General features: G+C 46.5%; 1 protein-coding gene across 3 annotated transcripts in view; it reads left to right on the forward strand.

Annotated features, from left to right (window-relative positions):
- RNF182 (ring finger protein 182) overlaps window positions 1–18,322 on the forward strand; it is a 95,563-nt gene that overhangs the window by 39,519 nt on the left and 37,722 nt on the right. The window contains exon 1 of one of the 3 annotated variants that reach the window (XM_075585662.1): window positions 2,614–2,889. The exons of 1 other annotated variant lie outside the window; for it this stretch is intronic. The gene's annotated coding sequence lies outside the window, so the exon portion shown is untranslated. Of the gene's footprint in view, window positions 1–2,613; window positions 2,890–10,702; window positions 11,234–18,322 lie in introns of those variants that run through there. One more of the 3 variants, XM_075585664.1, reaches the window with a different exon arrangement.

Raw genomic sequence — 18,322 nt, forward strand, 5'->3', positions numbered from 1 at the left:
CTGCAGCAAGGGATTCTGGGAAATGACATGCAAATGAGCACTCAGTGCCACCTTTTGTCTCAAGCTCATATTACACAAGCCAATCCTCAAGCCACTGCATGCTGTTTTAAACACAGCTTTTAAACAGAGGCTGGGATGAGATGCAATAGTATATATATATATACTGTATATATAGTGACAGTCATATACTGTATATATATACTGTATATATAGTGACAGTCATGTACTCTGTATCATAGCAGGAGGTTTCATTTGGCAGCCTTTCCAGTGTGCAAGAGGTTAACTCCTCTGGAGTGGCAATCTGCGGGTGCACCTAATTCAGGCTGAACTCCTGATTGCACGGGGTTTAAAAGACAGTCAGCAAGCTGTCAGAAGAGAGACTTTCCCCAACCAGGAAGGATGCTGGTTGGAGGAATCTGTGTTCCATACTCAGATTTCCCATCACCTTACAATAAGAACTTTATATTTTGTACGTTATACAGTATTGTGTGATGTTTAAAACTAGAAGTTAGCTTAGCTACCAAGTTGGTCAGTTGGGCCATGGCTGGGTAGCTAGCCTCCCTAAAGTGGAGTAGTTTTTACTTTTATGGTTTTGGTTTTTGCCTTACTTACAGCATCTACAGTATTTTGTTATGTTGCAGTCCCACTCAGAGGAACGAATAAAGCAGACAGAAGCCTGAGGACCCTAATATTTTGCTACATGTCCTGTATATTACCCGTAAAGACCGTGTTAGAGTGTGTCCTCGACAAAAGTAAGACTGCCCCAAAGGACTTTTGTATGTGTTTATATATCTCGCTAAGGATTTTTGCACTATGTATTCCGCCATCAGATGGCGCTGCAGAGCCCTGCAGATCCTCCTCTCCCAGGCTGCCTTCAGTGCAGAGCTGCTACCCTGAATAGCAGTGTTGTGGGTTCTAATCCTGTTGGCTCTGACACTGGTACCCCCTTCATGACAAGGGTCTTTAAACTGATTGGTATTAAGGATATATTTTAGGATGTGTGATTCATTTAATATATTTTGTATAGACATTAGCAGAACTCCCAGGGTACCTCAGGTATGTTAATTTTTAAGCATCTCTCCCTATTTTATTTGGAGGGATGTTTGAGGGGACATATACATGTGGAGATACTATAAGGTGCTGCAGTCGCCGCCCTATTTGAGGTTCTAGTGGGAAATTGAAATTCCTATCTTGCCACCCTTTAGGTGGTGTAAAAAAAAGTGAGTGTTTCAGCCCCGATTTTCATTGCGGAGCTACAAGAATAGCAGTTTCATCCTTTTTTTGCCCAACAGATCTGATTGTCAGAGCAAGAGTGACAACTCATCAAGAAAAGATGTTTACAGGCGGTTTGGGCATGCGATAGAGGCTTACAGAATAGCAAAACATGCTAAATTGCTTGTAGAGTGTACTTTAGATGTGTTAAGTAACATTTCGAAGCTACTAGAATAAGCCCCTATGAGTTAAACTCATACCGTAGGTTTCAGTGATGATTGTTGCTTTAAACATATCCTAGTCACTTTCATTCTAGGTGGTGACCAGTTTTCAGGGCTGCCGACAGACTTCCCGGGGCCCAGGACTAGAGTTACAACCGGGCCCTCCCACCCTCCACTCCGTGTTGGTGGCCTTGTGAGCCAATTTCACAACTTGCGAGCCCCCTCCTCTATTTCCCCCCTCTTCTCATGTATTTCTCTCCCCCACATCTCACTCTTACCCTCTCTCTTCCTCACTTGCTATTCCCCTCACCTCCTCTCTCCATCAACTACCCCACTCAATCCCAATCCCTCATCGCACATATGCCCCCCACCCACAAATTACATACAAAAAAACACCCTCCAAATGCATACAACCCCCAAATACATACAATCCCCCCAAATACAGACAACCCTCCCAAATACATACAAAAAACACACCTCAAATACTTTAAACCACCCCCAACTACATTAAACCCCCTCCTCCAAATATTTTTTTTTTTAAACCACCCCTCAAATACATACGAACCATCCCCCACCATCCTCTCATTGCCACTGGTCCCTGGCTCTCTCCAGCTATGGGCCTCACTCACTGACACTGTCCCACGCTGAGCCTCTGATGCCGGTACGTCACGGCCTCTCTCTCATGCCGGTGCACGTCAAAAGCTGGGCCCAGCTTAGCTTCCGGCTCACGCCGACGTCAGTTAGAGGCCCGGTGTCAGGGGCTCGGCACAGGACAGTGTTAGTGAGGGAGGCCCGCAGCTGTGGAGGGCGGGGGCCAGGCGACAACAAGAAGACCAGAAGCCGGGCAAAGAAGTTGGGACGGCCAGAGAGCCTGAGCCCAACCTCTAACACCGGCCAGCCTGGCAACTTGCAGCCACCGTGTCCGGGACATTTTTCCCGGGTCTCCCCCACCCTCTCCCCATCAGTGGTCCTGCCTGTTTGCTGAATGATCTGGTTTGCTGTGTACTGCAGGTTCTACTGGCAACATCAGTGTTAAAGTGCTATCTTCTCTGTTTTTTTTATAGGTTACATTTTAAATAATGGGAAGTTAGCCATCTGCTGTGTAAATGCATGCAGACCTTTGATCTAATTAATCATTTGTGAGAGTTTGGATAGACTGACAGTGAAAGATAAAACCTCTGCTTGCTACCAAAATATCCCAGATCACCTTTCGAAATGCACTCTCTCTGAAATGCTTTATTTATGCAATAGAGCAGTCAGGCCCAGATCTGCAAAAGGGTGCTAAGCTTTAGCACCCTTTTGCGGATCTGGAACTCAGCGAGCTAATAAAGAGTTTGCATTCAGAAATCAAAACATGTATGGATGCATCAGTAAGATCACTGTGTTTTTATGAGTCTTGTCAAGACTCTTCTTTTCCCATGTGCATTTGAAGCAGGTTTTTGGAGTTCAAAACCAGGTAAGGCAATCTACATCATTACATTACCATAACTTTATTTTAATTAATCCCCTTAGTTTCCTTTTGTATGATATTCTGGTTTGCAGATTTTGCTCATACACTATTGTTTTTCGATAATATGTATGTTTAACATCATTTTTTATGTCAACGTTTCTTCTTGCATCGGTTTTAGTAGCACTAGTGTTACTTTATGCATGGCAATAATTTAGGAGGCAGAGAACAGATTGGGTCAGAAGTATCACAGTTATGCAGTTAATGCAAATTACGTACAGGATTCTGTAAGTGGGTCAAGATAGGAATTTAATCTAATTAAGAATTTGGGTTCGAGAATGCCTCCTACAATGACTTGTGAAGTCATGTTTATTTAATGGATCTTTGGATGTCCTATAAAGATACAACATTTACATATTACATTAGGAGTGATTGAGTATGTGGCACAATACTTTATCCGCTTTCATTCTGCAATCTATACAGTCTATACATGTCTATACATGTTACATAGTAGATGAGGTTGAAAAAAGAAGTATGTCCATCATGTAATATATTTACAAAAATTGGGTTTAGTTTCAGCCACTTTATTAAAGTAATTTCCTAAGTAACAATGCTCAGCAGTTATTCCACTGAGCCACAGTTCTAATATTTTTGTTTAACAACCAGTTTTGAAACCCCCCATACAACAAACATGTTGTCTGGTTTGCAAACTGTCCCCACCTTTTAGTGCCAACTCAAGCAGAGGAGCTGATGAATTCAAAATGATGAAATGGGTTGTTTGCTCTTTGCACCTTTAAACCAGACATAAATAATGATGAACCTTTAGCAAAATGGGTTTAAAAAAGATTGAAGCTAAATAAAAGCACAGAATCTTTGTATGTACCATTGAAAAAGAGGCAATTCAAGCAGCACTTTTAAAAATATATATACAGTTGTGTGAAAAAGAAAGTACACCCTCTTTCAATTCTATGGTTTTACATATCAGGACATAATAACAATCATCTGTTTCTTAGCAGGTCTTAAAATTATGTAAATACATCCTCAGATGAACAACAACACATGACATATTACACCATGTCATGATTTATTTAACAAAAATAAAGCCAAAATGGAGAAGCCATGTGTGAATAACTAAGAATACCTTATGATTCAATAGCTTGAAGAACCACCTTTAGCAGCAATAACTTGAAGTAATCGTTTTCTGTATGACTTTATCAGTCTCTCACATCGTTGTGGAGGAATTTTGGCCCACTCTTCTTTACAACGTTGCTTCAGTTCATTGAAGTTTGTGGGCATTTGTTTATGCACAGCACTCTTAAGGTCCTGCCACAGCATTTCAATCGGGTTGAGGTCTGGACTTTGACTGCGCCATTGCAACACCTTGATTCTTGTAAAACCATAGAATTCTAAGAGGGTGTACTTTCTTTTTCACACCACTATATATATATATATATATATATACAGGTGCTTAGCTATAGCCTGGAGGCCCGCTCTCTAGAGTGACCAATCCGCTTGCCGACCGTGCATGCATGATCCACACTTGCCAGCTGTTTGTGCACATGAGCAATCGGCACTTGCCAACAACGCATGCGCGATCGGAGCTTGCCAGTCACGTATGCGCAGGAGCGATCACCAAATGCCGATTGTGCATGCGCGGTCAGAAAGTTCCAATTGCGCATGCACAAGAGCTTGCTTATATTACTAAAGTAACATTATAACATTAAAGTAACATTACAGTTTACAACTCAAACTGCTGGAAATATTATCACAAACAGGAATGTGTTACAAAGATCTTGCACTGCTGTGGATGTACTAAAGCCTGCTATAGAAATCTAATGATGCTCAGTATATTAAAATTCATTAAAAATTCAGCCTATGTTGACATTTATAATTTAAAGAGGTAGTAAGTATTATCTAATACTACAGAACTGTTTTTTTTTTTTTTTTTTAATTGCTCCTTTTAAGATGTTTGATATACTGTCACAGACAGGCTTAGGGAACCCATGTGCGACTAGGGTTGCCAGGTGGCTTGTCCAAAAATACTGGACAAAATGGTGAAAGGTGCGACGCGCGCGTGAATCGTTGCTGGGGAAGAATGTTATTTATAAATTACCTGACTGTTACGTAATTTTTTCTAAATTTCACTCCAATTTGCACCACTTTATATTCTGTTTCGTAAAAAATCTGGGGAAGAGTCTTGGGAGGGAGTGCTTTTCCGAGGATTTTTTTAAGGAAATAGAATATGAAATAGTCCATATGGATGTAAATTGGTGCATGCTTGGAGTGAAATTTAGAACAAATGACGTAATGGTCAGATCATTTATAAATAACTGACCTGCAGTTATACTGTACATGGCGAGCAATACTGTACCCCTCCTCATCCTCTCTCACTCCACTTATCCTCTCACCCTCCCACCCCCTCGTCCCCCCTCCTTTCATCCTCTCTCATACCCCCTCCCTTCATCCTCTCTCATCCCCCCTCCCTGCATCCTCTCACCTCCGCCCCCCCCCCCTCCCTGTCATTATTACCCCCACAGGACAGCCAGAGAAAACACACACAAACAAAAGATACAAGTACACACACACACACACACACCCAAGGCAAACAGAACAAATACACACAGCACACAGCCTCACCTCCCTCTGCTATATGCCTTTCCTCCGCTTTTTGGCCCCACCCCCCAGGCTCCTGCCAATACTCAGCAGCAGCCAATCAGGATGGAGGAAGCTGCCCAGCCCCCTAGCAGCCGCAGCCCTGCTCTCTCCCTTCTCAGGGGAAATCCCCTGATTGGTTACTAAGTCCGGAGACATAATACCGCACACGTACATGTACAGAGAGGTAATACCGCGCACATACATGTACAGAGAGGTAATACCACACACATACATGTACAGAGAGGTAATACCGCACACATACATGTACAGAGAGGTAATACCACACACATACATGTACAGAGAGGTAATACCACACACATACATGTACAGAGAGGTAATACTGCGCACATACATGTACAGAGAGGTAATACCGGACTCGTACATGTACAGAGAGGTAATACCACACACATACATGCACAGAGAGGTAATACCGCGCACATACATGTACAGAGAGGTAATACCACACACATACATGTACAGAGAGGTAATACCGCACACATACATGTACAGAGAGGTAATACCACACACATACATGTACAGAGAGGTAATACTGCGCACATACATGTACAGAGAGGTAATACCGGACTCGTACATGTACAGAGAGGTAATACCGCACACATACATGTACAGAGAGGTAATACCGCACACATACATGTACAGAGAGGTAATACCGCGCACATACATGTACAGAGAGGTAATACCGCACACATACATGTACAGAGAGGTAATACTGCACACGTACATGTACAGAGAGGTAATACCGCATACATGTACAGAGAGGTAATACCGCGCACATACATGTACAGAGAGGTAATACCGCGCACATACATGTACAGAGAGGTAATACCGGACACATACATGTACAGAGAGGTAATACTGCGCACATACATGTACAGAGAGGTAATACCGGACTCGTACATGTACAGAGAGGTAATACCGCACACATACATGTACAGAGAGGTAATACCGCGCACATACATGTACAGAGAGGTAATACCGCACACATACATGTACAGAGAGGTAATACTGCACACGTACATGTACAGAGAGGTAATACCGCATACATGTACAGAGAGGTAATACCGCGCACATACATGTACAGAGAGGTAATACCGCGCACATACATGTACAGAGAGGTAATACCGGACACATACATGTACAGAGAGGTAATACTGCGCACGTACATGTACAGAGAGGTAATACCGCGCACATACATGTACAGAGAGGTAATACCGCACACATACATGTACAGAGAGGTAATACTGGACACATACATTTACAGAGAGGTAATACCGCGCACATACATGTACAGAGAGGTAATACCGCACGCATACATGTACAGAGAGGGAATACCGCACACATACATGCACAGAGAGGTAATACCGCACACATACATGCACAGAGAGGTAATACCGCACACATACATGTACAGAGAGGTAATACCGCGCACATACATGTACAGAGAGGTAATACCGCACACATACATGTACAGAGAGGTAATACCGCGCACATACATGCACAGAGAGGGAATACCGCACACATACATGCACAGAGAGGTAATACCGCACACATACATGCACAGAGAGGTAATACCGCACACATACATGTACAGAGAGGTAATACCGCACACATACATGTACAGAGAGGTAATACCGCGCACATACATGTACAGAGAGGTAATACCGCACACATACATGTACAGAGAGGTAATACCGCGCACATACATGTACAGAGAGGTAATACCGCGCACATACATGTACAGAGAGGTAATACCGCACACATACATGTACAGAGAGGTAATACCGGACACATACATTTACAGAGAGGTAATACCGCACGCATACATGTACAGAGAGGGAATACCGCACACATACATGTACAGAGAGGTAATACCGGACACATACATGTACAGAGAGGTAATACCAGACACATACATGTACAGAGAGGTAATACCGCACACATACATGTACAGAGAGGTAATACCGCACACGTACATGCACAGAGAGGTAATACCGCACACATACATGTACAGAGAGGTAATACCGCACACGTACATGTACAGAGAGGTAATACCGCACAGATACATGTAAAGAGAGGTAATACCGCACACATACATGTACAGAGAGATAATACCGCGCACATGTACACACAGGTAATACCGCGCACATACATGTACAGAGAGGTAATACCGCACACATACATGTACAGAGAGGTAATACCGCACACATACATGTACAGAGAGGTAATACCGCACACATACATGCACAGAGAGGTAATACCGCACACGTACATGCACAGAGAGGTAATACCGCACACATACATGTACAGAGAAGTAATACCGCACACGTACATGTACAGAGAGGTAATACCGCACACATACATGTACAGAGAGGTAATACCGCACACATACATGTACAGAGAGGTAATACCGCACACATACATGTACAGAGAGGTAATACCGCACACATACATGTACAGAGAGGTAATACCGCACACATACATGTAAAGAGAGGTAATACCGCACACATACATGTACAGAGAGATAATACCGCGCACATGTACACACAGGTAATACCGCGCACATACATGTACAGAGAGGTAATACCGCACACATACATGTACAGAGAGGTAATACCGCACACATACATGTACAGAGAGGTAATACCGCACACATACATGCACAGAGAGGTAATACCGCACACATACATACACAGAGAGGTAATACCGCACACATACATGTACAGAGAGGTAATACCGCGCACATACATGTACAGAGAGGTAATACCGCACACATACATGTACAGAGAGGTAATACCGCGCACATACATGCACAGAGAGGGAATACCGCACACATACATGCACAGAGAGGTAATACCGCACACATACATGCACAGAGAGGTAATACCGCACACATACATGTACAGAGAGGTAATACCGCACACATACATGTACAGAGAGGTAATACCGCACACATACATGTACAGAGAGGTAATACCGCGCACATACATGTAAAGAGAGTTAATACCGCGCACATACATGTACAGAGAGGTAATACCTCACACATACATGTACAGAGAGGTAATACCGCACACATACATGTACAGAGATGTAATACCGCACACATACATGTACAGAGAGGGAATACCGCGCACGTACATGTACAGAGAGGTAATACCGAGCACGTACATGTACAGAGAGGTAATACCGCGCACATATATGTACAGAGAGGTAATACCGCGCACATACATGTACAGAGATGTAATACCGCACACATACATGTACAGAGAGGGAATACCGCGCACGTACATGTACAGAGAGGTAATACCGAGCACGTACATGTACAGAGAGGTAATACCGCGCACATACATGTACAGAGAGGTAATACCGCACACATACATGTACAGAGAGGTAATACCGCGCACATACATGTACAGAGAGGTAATACCGCACACATACATGCACAGAGAGGTAATACCGCACACATACATGTACAGAGAGGTAATACCGCGCACATACATGTACAGAGAGGTAATACCGCACACATACATGTACAGAGAGGTAATACCGCGCACATACATGCACAGAGAGGGAATACCGCACACATACATGCACAGAGAGGTAATACCGCACACATACATGCACAGAGAGGTAATACCGCACACATACATGTACAGAGAGGTAATACCGCACACATACATGTACAGAGAGGTAATACCGCACACATACATGTACAGAGAGGTAATACCGCGCACATACATGTAAAGAGAGTTAATACCGCGCACATACATGTACAGAGAGGTAATACCGCACACATACATGTACAGAGAGGTAATACCGCACACATACATGTACAGAGATGTAATACCGCACACATACATGTACAGAGAGGGAATACCGCGCACGTACATGTACAGAGAGGTAATACCGAGCACGTACATGTACAGAGAGGTAATACCGCGCACATATATGTACAGAGAGGTAATACCGCGCACATACATGTACAGAGATGTAATACCGCACACATACATGTACAGAGAGGGAATACCGCGCACGTACATGTACAGAGAGGTAATACCGAGCACGTACATGTACAGAGAGGTAATACCGCGCACATACATGTACAGAGAGGTAATACCGCACACATACATGTACAGAGAGGTAATACCGCGCACATACATGTACAGAGAGGTAATACCGCACACATAAATGTACAGAGAGGTAATACCGCGCACATACATGTACAGAGAGGTAATACCGCACACATACATGTACAGAGAGGGAATACCGCGCACGTACATGTACAGAGAGGTAATACCGCGCACGTAAATGTACAGAGAGGTAATACCACGCACATACATGTACAGAGCGGTAATACCAGACACATACATGTACAGAGAGGTAATACCGCGCACGTACATGTACAGAGAGGTAATACCGCGCACATACATGTACAGAGCGGTAATACCGGACACATACATGTACAGAGAGGTAATACCGCACACATACATGTACAGAGAGGTAATACCGCACACATACATGTACAGAGAGGTAATACCGCACACGTACATGTACAGAGAAGTAATACCGCACACGTACATGTACAGAGAGGTAATACCGCACACATACATGTACAGAAAGGTAATACCGCACACATACATGTACAGAGAGGTAATACCGCACACATACATGTACAGAGAGGTAATACCGCACACGTACATGTACAGAGAAGTAATACCGCACACGTACATGTACAGAGAGGTAATACCGGGCACATACATGTACAGAGAGGTAATACCGCACACATACATGTACAGAGAGGTAATACCGCGCACATACATGTACAGAGAGGTAATCCCGCACATACATGTACAGAGAGGTAATACCGCACACATACATGTACACAGAGGTAATACCGCACACATACATGTACAGAGAGGTAATACCGCACACATACATGTACAGAGAGGTAATAACGTACACATACATGTACAGAGAGGTAATACCGCACACGTACATGTACAGAGAGGTAATACCGCACACATACATGTACAGAGAGGTAATAACGTACACATACATGTACAGAGAGGTAATACCGAACACATACATGTCCGGTATTATCTCTCATTTTTTACCGGACAGAGTAACCAAATACCGTGCTGTCCGGTTCAATACCGGACACCTGGCAACCCTATGTGAGACACCCAGATGCACTGAAGTGCCTCCTCTCTGTAGTGTGCTGTAAGTGATATAGTTTTCATTGTGATCAATACAAACAAATCCCAGCTACTATGGCAAAAAAAAAAACTGATCATTTACTGTGAATATGGTGATTTGGTTATCATTCAACATCAGACGACTTATCAAAAAAACCCTTTATGAAATAAGGATCAGTGTCCTATGTGTGTATGTCCTACTACTGTATTTCTGTGGCACTTGTACAGAGCTCTTATAGCCTTCTCAGCTGTATTACAGCACTGCTTGCTTTGACTCATACTGTGGGCTTTGTTGGCTCGGGTGCTGAAATGAATTCCACATTAAGGCCACATCTGGCTCATGAATTGCTAGTTGGACAACACTTTTGTGTACTAACTACCCTTGCTGTTTCTGTTATAAAGCCCTGCAAATCATCCATGATACTAACAACACAATATTACGGAGGCTGCGGCTGAGTCAGTAGATATATAGAACACAGCTGTTGGTAGGTTCGTTTTCTTTTGCTGTTGGTTATCTGCAATTATTTTAGTACCTTTGAATTTGCTGTGTAGTAAAATTGCTAGTTTGTTACTAAATTAGGTCTTTTATAATCCCCGATATCAACATTGCAGGGGAAGGCAATGCACTTTAGCCAATTTTATATGTTGTTTGTTAATTAATATGTTCTTATCAAATATAATGGACCTTCTTGCAGTAGTAATTTTAATTCTACAAATATAACATAGAATTCAAACATAACATTTGAGTAACCCGTTTGACACGGGAGGCTATGTATCAAGATTATATTTGATTTTTTTTTGTGTGGCATAATTTTAGTGCTAAAATGTAGTACAAGCCTTTATAAAATGTGTATTATATGCATACAGGTCTATACAGTATGTGACTTCATACAAATAGTTGCTGTTATGTGTATTATATGCATACAGGTCTATACAGTATGTGACTTCATACAAATAGTTGCTGTTGGAAATGAAGTTTGTTGCATTGCTTCATGTTGAATGTCTGATTGATAAAATGTTTACAAAAAACAGAATTATGCATATTTTTTATTTATAACTTCTATCTTCTATTAGTAACAAGAAATTATTAGTGTAATACTATTTATGATAACATGCTGTAAAAATAATACATTTTATTAGAGCAGAAGTCCCCCTACTCTTTTGTTTTTACAGGGTGGGAACCGAGGAGTCTTTTTGAGCTGAACCGTACTATTTTCATTCAGCTCCAGGGACCCCTGGGTTCCTGAGATACTTTAAGTAAAATAACTGGGGTTTCAATCTCCTATCAGCGGAAACAGAATCTCGGGCTAATAGACAGAATCTCGGGCCAATAGAAAGCTGCAACATCATCGTTTGCGGCTTCCAATTGGATGGTTATCTAAATCCCCTTTAAAAAACAGGAAGAAGGACTTTCGTGAGGCAAAGCTCTAAGGTGGCTGCATTTCTCAGCTCTCATTCGGCCTACTAATAATCCGCAGGCATCGCTGTTTTTCTACAGCAAAGGTGCAGATTAAAAGGAGCCGCTAGGGAGTGTGTCATCAACCTGCTTTACTGAGACCATTATTGGTTTGATCAGTCATTTTCCCAGACGCAATACTTAAAAGAAAATCTGAAGCTTACCCTATATGGCATCAGTAGAGGTTTCAGGGAAGCCCATGCTCAAGGCCTGCTTGTTACATAAACTGTCTCTGTGAATGTGCTGCTGGGTCTGGTGATCCTTGCCACTACTGTGAGTTGTGGGTGTATGTGCTGTCAGAACAACTAGTTGTGGACAGAGCTTTTGGTGAGCCAGGAGCAGTGTTGCTGTGGAAGTAATCCGCCTTCCAGCCAATGCATTGTAGCTCAGAGATCACAGACTAACGCTACAACATCTGTCTTGCCGGCAAAAATGGGTAATACGCGCACACGCAGACCGAGGAAGGAGCTTCAGGAAGCAACTACAATTGATGGTCATTACTTACAACTAATAACCCATCAGATGATACAAGTTATTGAACAAACTATTAATCAAAGCGTTTCTACTCCGAAAAGAGAACTTGCTGAATACTGTAATATATTTGCTGTTTTATGATAGGTTATATTGATTCTGTTTATAATATGTTTTCTTAATTACTTCTCGTTGAAAGATATGACTCTGGAAGAAATTAACTGTATCTTTTTATTTTTGCTGCAGTATTAAGCCTTACTACAGATCATCGCTCTGGAGACAATTTAACTGTAAAGAATATTTTAAGTAATACATTCTGAGGGTTTAATACTAGCTTTTATTATCCTGACAGATCAGGCAACTCGGTATATGGGGACTTTAAAAACCCCTTGGAATCTTTGGTAGCTTATAAATCATCTCACAAAATCTCTGCTGATATAATGAGACAGCTTTCCCAGTGCCCAGAACTACAATTTTCACTGCCCCCATCCCCCTTCCCGCACCGACCCACAGAGTCGGCGGCCTTGTGAGACCCCCCTCTATACCTCTCACTCGCCTCTCTCTCCCCACCACACCTCACCTTTCTCTCCCCCCACACCCTCACCTCTCCCCCCACACCCTCATCTCTCTCTCCCCCCACCACACCTTCACCTCTCTCTCCTCCCCACACCTCCACCTCTCCCTGCCCCCACACCTTCACCTCTCCCCCAAACCCTCACCTCTTTCCCTCCTACACCCTCACCTCTCTCTCCCCCCTACACACCTTCCCACCTCTCTCCCACCCCACAACCCCACCTCTCTCCCACATACACCCACATACAACCCCACCTCTCTCTCCCTTTCCCCCCACACCCTCCCACCCCACCTCTCCCCCCCACACACATAATACCCCCCAAAACATATAAAAATATACCCCCCCCAAAAACATATAAAAATATACCCCCCCAAAAACCAATAAAAAATACCCCCCACGCCCCCCCCAATACATTTAAAAAATACCCACCAATACATATAAAAAATACCCCCACCTCCCCAATACATATAAAAAGTACCCCCACCCCCAATACATATAAAAAAAATACACCCCACCTACTCAATACATATAAAAATCAGACTTACCTTGGGGATGGTCTCAGGTCGGGCCTGGTGGTGCGGGTGGGCTGGTGGCTGTGGGATGGGGGGGCAGTGGCTGCGGGGGGCTGTTGCTGTGGGGGGCCGGTGGATGCAGGTGGGGGGACAGTGGCTGCGGGGGGCCGTTGCTGTGGGGGTCCAGTGGGCGGGATAGGGGGGCGATGGCTGCGGGGGGTGTTGCTGCGGGGGGGCGGTGGCAGCGGAATAGGGGTGGGCGGTGGCTGCGGGGGGGGGCGTGGCTGCGGAGGGACCGGTGGCTGCGGGATGGACGGTGGAGGTGGCTACGGGGGGGCGGTGGCTGCAGGGGTCCGGTGGCTGTGGAGGGGCTGGGGGCAGGTCACAGCAGTTGCCACCAGCCCTGGCCCTCCCCCGCTGCAGGCTTCTCCCTCACTGTCTGTCCCACACCGAAGTGTCTGATGCTGAGGTCACGTGCGCTGGGCCTCCCTCTCACGCTGGCGCACCGGAAGCTTAGCTCAGTTGACTTCCGTGCTGATGTCAGAGTCCGACGTGCGTCAGCAGCAGACACCTCGATGTGGGACAGGCAGTGAGGGAGAAGCCTGCAGCCGGGTTGAGCCGGGGCCGGCGACAACTGTTGTGACCGGCCACCAGTGCAGGAATGTGAATCTGCTCGAGCATCTGTAGTTCCAGCTTTGGAACCGAGTCTGGAACAGTATCTGGAACCGTCTCTGTCATCGGGGCTTGGTACTCCTCAATTGTAGGCAGTAGAGGACTAGACACAAGATGACTCGCTCCATTCACAAATAAAATAGCCCCCCAAACAAGTTCTTCTCCCAGAAATACACAATCAGGGCCCAAACACCTCAAGCTCGTGATCCCATCAGTGGACACTTCCAGGAACCCTTTAGGCAATGAGTAGTGGGCAAAGACTATATCGCCTGACCTTACTTTATGCAGACACGGGCAAAAAAGAAATGGGTAACTTACTCCTCTCGCTCGCCATGCCCCTGATAACTGAGGTTGTGGTTTGCTGCATCCTGTACCTTTCTTATGGGGAACAGAAGTTGCTGATGGCAGTTCACTGTGCTCACTCCCCCTGGTGGAATTTAGAGGAGGGGCGGCACATTCTATCATGGAGTGTTTCTGGCTCTGCACTGAGCCACTCACATCGCAGGGGTGGGGCTCTGGTTTTCGCGCCAAACCCGGACAGATTTCTGCAACACTTTTCTGTGCAGAATGGTGGTCAGCAGCATGTGCGCTCTCCTGACTTGGCGGGAGATGCCATTTTAGGTGTGACTCACTGTGGGCATTCCCTGATGAGGAAGCCTCCATTTTGTGCACAGTCCCATTAACTACGCTAGGGCTTTCTGCATATACAAGGGGATAGCCTTCTGGTGGGGCACCTGGGGCGGATAAAGGCCAAGGGCCATTTTCCCGGCATAATTCCTTACCCGCCACTATCCATAGGCTACTCCATTGTTGAGTGATGTCAAACCTTTGTTCCATCTGCTTCCACCCTTGGTCTAGGCCCAGGAGTTCCTTTAGGGCCTCCCAAATTTCAATCCCATCCACATGAGTGGGAACGTTCCCTACTACCACCACGTGACTATGCAGTACCTTATCATGGCAGGCCCAAGTATGGACCTCATGGATTGAGGGTAGTAACATATTCTGGCACTTTTGGGTGCTCTACAGCTATTGGGCACCCCAGGTCTGATCTTTACCCCCCCTCTTCCCCCCCAATCGCAGATAGAGTGCATGTGAGGAGAATCTATATGTATTACCAGGTGTGGTGCTTTTACCTTTCAGGTTCTCAGGAGGCCTGAACCTCTGTCAGTGAGAGCCTGGGGTGTATCCTCTGGAACGATACTCATATAAACACAGCGCCTCCACCTGTGTAGGATTCTAAGGGTAGAATGACCCCTGACACAGGACCCACATATAGTAATCACATAAACCAGAGTATACAGTAGGTAAAAGTTTACTATAGGCAGATAACACAGAACACATAACCATACAACAGTGTCCCTCTGCAACACTAATAGGCGCAACTATCCTCCGCCTCGCAGGGCCTTAACCCCACACTTCACTTCCCAAAAGTCACCAATAGTCCTGCAACCCCACCCAAGTGTGGAACAGCGCTGCCCACTAAGATAAGGTTTATAGGTGGTGCACTTGGTGATTTGATGGTACCTGCCCGGTGCTCCTGCACCCGGGTACAGCAGAACAACAGCCAGGAGATTGGTCTGAGTCCAACGCCGAAGCCTCAGTAATTGCGTCCTCCTCCTGGGGAATAGTCTCCTTCTGAGCGATCTCACCGTACAGATAGTCTCTATCTGCAGTGAGGTAATCTGGTCCTAGACCACACTTATCAGGGTCTTGCAGCATGGCAGCTGTGTCCCTAATCTTACACTCTGCTAAGGGCAGGGTCCCTACCTAAGGGGCCATCCCTACAGCAGCCACAAACTGAAAGGTGAGTTGGGCCTAGCTGGGGCCTAGGGGGGTAACCTGGCCTAGTGTAGGAGCCACTTGCTCCCTACACACACTACCTCTCCCTACCTTATCCCAGCACCAACTGACTTCCTCTCTCTGAGCGCGCCAACATATCCTTCCCTTCCAGGGAATCCTGCAGCCCTATTGGCTCCCTGGAGTCAGGTGGCCTACCTGCCTCTAAGCATTCTGGGGGCTGTAGTCCTCAGTGGCCCTCTTTATCATTGGGGCCGCGTGAGCGATGTGTACTGCGCATGCGCGAGTCTCCCCGTTCCTGCACATCCATGTAATGGCCGCTGCATCGCCCTAACTGCGCATGCGCGACTTCTCGGGGTCCCTACACTACCGAGCGCCATCCTGGTCCTGCCTCCCTTTCTGTAATGGCCGCCGCATCACGTCTGCGCATGCGCGCGCACCACCAAGATGGCGGTGCCCTGCCTCTGACGCCGCCGAGAGCCCCCGGCGACGCGCTCGCCCCCGCAGCTGCCTTCTCACCGGCGGAAATAAGGGGGAAAGGAACGGGGAACTGGGGAGCCAGAGGGGACCTGGCTACACAAATATGTGCAGTTACAACATTCATAGTCACTTAGAGGATGTAAAACATGTATCCAGAACAGCATATTCCCTATTGCAATAACTGGAGCAACTAAAGGTATGTAATTATGTAGACACATGCAAAATGACTGTCGTTATACTGGAAAAAAAACTTTATGTAAATGTAGACATATTTAATACTGTTTCTGTTGGGGCAGTGATTGCCCTTCACAGGTCATCTTACTTTTTTGGCACAAATGTTGCAAGCCCAGCTGTGTGTCACAAGAAAATACATGTACACCATGCTGGTCACCATTTTGAGAAATTTTACGGCTAGGGTAAGTTGCCAACTATTCTCAGTTTTTCATCAAATTCATGTATATTTATATCCTCATTCAGCAAATAAACACATCACGTGTGAGCAGGGGCATAGCTCCAGCCAGTCAAAGCCCAGGGGACCCCGCTCTCCCCCGCCCCCTCAGAAAGCGACAGTCGGGGGGAGATGGTATGCAGCGGCCCGATAAGGGGGGAGAGCCAGGGCTGCTGTCCATGGCCCGGTGTTTTAGGGGGCCCAGCTCCATGGTCACACATTAAATACCTGCAGGGTACTGCAATGTGGCAGGAAGCACAGAGGGAAATCCCTTCCTCTGAAGGTGGGCGGAGCCTGGGTCAGGGGGCGGGGCCTTGAGATGCAGGAAGAAAGCACAGAGGGGAAATCCCTTCTGCTGCAGGTGGGCGGGGCCTGGGTCAGGGGGCGGGGCCCTGAGATGCAGGAAGGAAGCACAGAGGGGAAATCCCTTCTGCTGCAGGTGGGCGGAGCCTGGGTCAGGGGGCGGGGCCCTGAGATGCAGGAAGGAAGCACAGAGGGGAAATCCCTTCTGCTGCAGGTGGGCGGAGCCTGGGTCAGGGGGCGGGGCCCTGAGATGCAGGAAGGAAGCACAGAGGGAAATCCCTTCCTCTGCAGGTGGGCGGAGCCTGGGTCAGGGGGCGGGGCCCTGAGATGCAGGAAGGAAGTACAAAGGGGAAATCCCTTCCTCTGCAGGTGGGCGGAGCCTGGGTCAGGGGGCGGGGCCCTGAGATGCAGGAAGGAAGCACAGAGGGGAAATCCCTTCTGCTGCAGGTGGGCGGGGCCTGGGTCAGGGGGCGGGGCCCTGAGATGCAGGAAGAAAGCACAGAGGGGACATCCCTTCTGCTGCAGGTGGGCGGGGCCTGGGTCAGGGGGGCGGGGCCCTGAGATGCAGGAAGAAAGCACAGAGGGGAAATCCCTTCTGCTGCAGGTGGGCGGGTCCTGGGTCAGGGGGCGGGGCCCTGAGATGCAGGAAGGAAGCACAGAGGGGAAATCCCTTCTGCTGCAGGTGGGCGGGGCCTGGGTCAGGGGGCGGGGCCCTGAGATGCAGGAAGAAAGCACAGAGGGGAAACCCCCTTCTGCTGCAGGTGGGCGGGTCCTGGGTCAGGGGGCGGGGCCCTGAGATGCAGGAAGGAAGCACAGAGAGAAATCCCCTTCTGCTGCAGGTGGGCGGGGGCCTGGGTCAGG

Source organism: Ascaphus truei, chromosome 2, assembly GCF_040206685.1.
Source record: "Ascaphus truei isolate aAscTru1 chromosome 2, aAscTru1.hap1, whole genome shotgun sequence".
NCBI classification, from domain to species: Eukaryota; Metazoa; Chordata; class Amphibia; order Anura; family Ascaphidae; genus Ascaphus; species Ascaphus truei.